Raw genomic sequence first — 3,193 nt, 5'->3', positions numbered from 1 at the left:
TTCATGCGAATGGCGTCGCGTCTGACAGAGATTTACATTACAAAACGCATCGCAAAAGCGACAGATCACTGCTGATTCCTTTCCAGTCAACCAATTCGAAAATATTCCTATATTAAAATCAAACGCTGAGACCGTCCTTCAGAGGGGAGACCAAAAATTCCGCTCTCTCTTGCAGTTTGGCGAGGCAGACAAATTATCATCAACAAAACCGCGACAAGGAAATTTGATACAACAATACCGGCCAAGTTTTCATTTGGGAATTTAAGCGGAAATGCCTCGTCAAATCCGCCGCAGTTACTGGAGGGTGCAAAACCTTGTTGTCGTTCCCAAAATATTATTTTTGAAAGATTCGGTTTCTTAAATTTGAAACACCATATTTCATTTCGTTGAATGAAGCTTCGTTTCACTCCATTTGGAACTTGGCCATTGAGACGGGTCTGGTTTAACTCTTCGAGATGCTGTCTTAATTAAACATGGATCAATTTAAAATCAGTATGTTAACCTCTGAGAACGCATTCTTTTTTTTTTAGGTGAAAATTATTTGAAGAAATCTGCTCTGACGATGAAAAAAAAGACAGAAGTTGGTGAAATAATATTATAATTAGTTACAATGTTTTTCGTTATTTTTTAGCAATCATTTTTTTTCCTTTCACATGTCAACCTGGTGATGATACTTCGAGAATGCTAGGCAACCCTCATTTATCGCTGGAATCGTGTACGACCGGAAGCAGCAAATCACTTCTGTTCGGGCGGTATTTGGCGTCTAACAGAAAAGTTTCGCCAGTTTATAGAGAGGGTTTTTTTCAGATGGTGCTAAAGAGTTGTAGCTCGACTCAGTTCATAGCATTCTGGTGGATCGCGATAAGGTTTCATTGATCAAATTCGCCCACTTTAAGGTATTTAATGAAACATCTATTTTTAACTTTATTTATTCTGGACTTCCATGGCCTTAAAGCGAGAAAAAAATTAGACGTGGAAATTTTGTCACAAATCTTAATGTCATTTCTGTTTCAATCAACAAAACTTCTACGAAGAGTTTGATAGGATGGCAACCAAAACATTTGCAAGTACCTGGTCGCGATTCGCCAGTCACAATTCGCTAAAAAACTGTATTCATGAATAATTAAGCGTTAAAGACTGGATGTCTAAAACTAAACTTAGTACCTGAAATCCACTTGAATACGTGAATACAAGCCAGAACTACTGGCCGTGACAAAGGAGAGCGATTATTCCCGTTGGCCTCTAAACACCCGAAGCAATCTGTCAATTACGAGTCACACTCTTTAAAACCCTCCGTCTCTTCTGATGGATCGCTAGACAAAACAAACTTCTAATAATTCGGTTCTGTGAATCGTTCTGAACGAACCAAATTCTTGCGGCGCCATTTTATCCCAAGATCTCAACCCTTATTCTTAAGAAAGGTCACTTTCTTAGCCAATCACAAGCGGCTAGGCAAAATGCACGTGAGGGACATCTGTCAAATAACTTCTTTTTGACCGCGCGCAAAATGAGCGATAGCAATTTCAAAAGAAAAAAAAAAGACCCGAACTGAATAAAAAATTATTATGTTTTACAATTCAAAAACCTTTATACTCCTACGAAAAGAGTAAACTTAATTTAGAAAATAAATTAAGCGAGTGAACTTCCCACTAAATATCTTTGAAAAATGAACTTGATAATTTTCTCCGTTTTGTTTACATTTATGCTGTCAAGTAAGTACAACCTACCGTTGCTTTTTCTCCTGCGATCAAAACGGAACTTGAAGGTTACAGTTTACAATATCTTCTAAAGGATTACTGTTCAATATAATAATACTGACCAAGAAAAATTATTAAGCTAAGAATCGAAAATAAATCCGATGAAAATCGAGCATAAGAAATGAAAAAGTGTTATTAAGCGAAGGGAGGCATTTTATTTTCGTTATTTACGTAGTGTAGTGCGTGTAATAAATGCGCTATGTTTTACTACGCAAATGCTATTTTGAAAATTTAAGTTCGGGTTCAACGAATTTTGACCTGGGCATCATAACAAACAAGACAAATGTATTCCTATTTTTATTTATGTCTTTGCGGCTTTTATGCCGTTTTACTGTAAACACCAACTTTTAGCTACTCTGCATTTAAACTTAAGATAATTGTTGAATGTTAAATATGCGTCTTTAAATACAATCATTAGAACTGTATACTCACAATTTCCATATATGTTGCCACATATCGGTATCGAACATCGAAAGTGAATTTTTGAATTTTTATCTTTGACGTGGTCAAACTTCAATTGAGTTCACGGTTTATCAGTGTAAAATTCTTATTGGCGATACCGAATAGTTTTTACGAGCTCGAGCTATAGAGAAAAGTATTGCATCCACCAACGGAACGCACTACAGAAATTTTTTACTTCTAATTTATACATGATACTGCAAGAGATTTAGATTTTAGAGTCTTTGGCAGACACGTCACAGAATAATCTGGAGCAATAAGAAATTATGAAATGTCCTCTCGTGTGCGAAGTAGGCGGCGATTTCAAACAACCTGTCTGGAAATTAATTAAATCCACCCTTACTATGAAGCTCATAGCGAGGGAAAAAAAAACAGAAAAAAAAAGCGTCTGGACTGCGAGTTTTCATTCGAAATACTCGATCTTCCCATGGCCAGGTGATTTACAATCCGATGATTTCAGGCTCATCTCTGGCCTACGTGTAACCGTACCCTCTCCCCCCCCCCCCCCAAGGTGAAACGGAAACTGTTCCATCGCCTCTATTTTACCTTGGCGGGGGGAGGGTGCAGCTACACGTTGGCTAGCTGATCTACTTCTGAAAAAACATCAATCCAGAAGCAACTGGCTGATTACCGTGCAGCAAAATTTCTTCTAAACCGGAAGTCGAAATTAAAGGAATAAGCGAGCGAAGACAGATGACTATTTTCACTTCTGGGTTTTACGTTTTTGTTTTTCAATATGACAATCGAAGGAAAAAATTGATTTCATGATATCTGCACGGTTATGATTGTTACTCATTTGAAGAATGAAACCTTAATTGATTAAAACGGATTGAAAATGCTAGGTTGTAAAGTTCAATTTACGCCGTTGATTCCTCAAGATATACCCCGTAACTGTGACACTCATGTCAAGTATGCTTAGCTGGCTATTTTATGGGAGATCTAGCGATGGAGCGGGTGAGGAAGGCAGCTGCATGCGG

Source organism: Pocillopora damicornis, chromosome 10, assembly GCF_964200805.1.
Source record: "Pocillopora damicornis chromosome 10, jaPocDami1.2, whole genome shotgun sequence".
NCBI lineage: Eukaryota > Metazoa > Cnidaria > Anthozoa > Scleractinia > Pocilloporidae > Pocillopora > Pocillopora damicornis.
The sequence above is the reverse complement of the archived record's forward strand: the minus strand, read 5'-3'. Positions refer to the sequence as shown.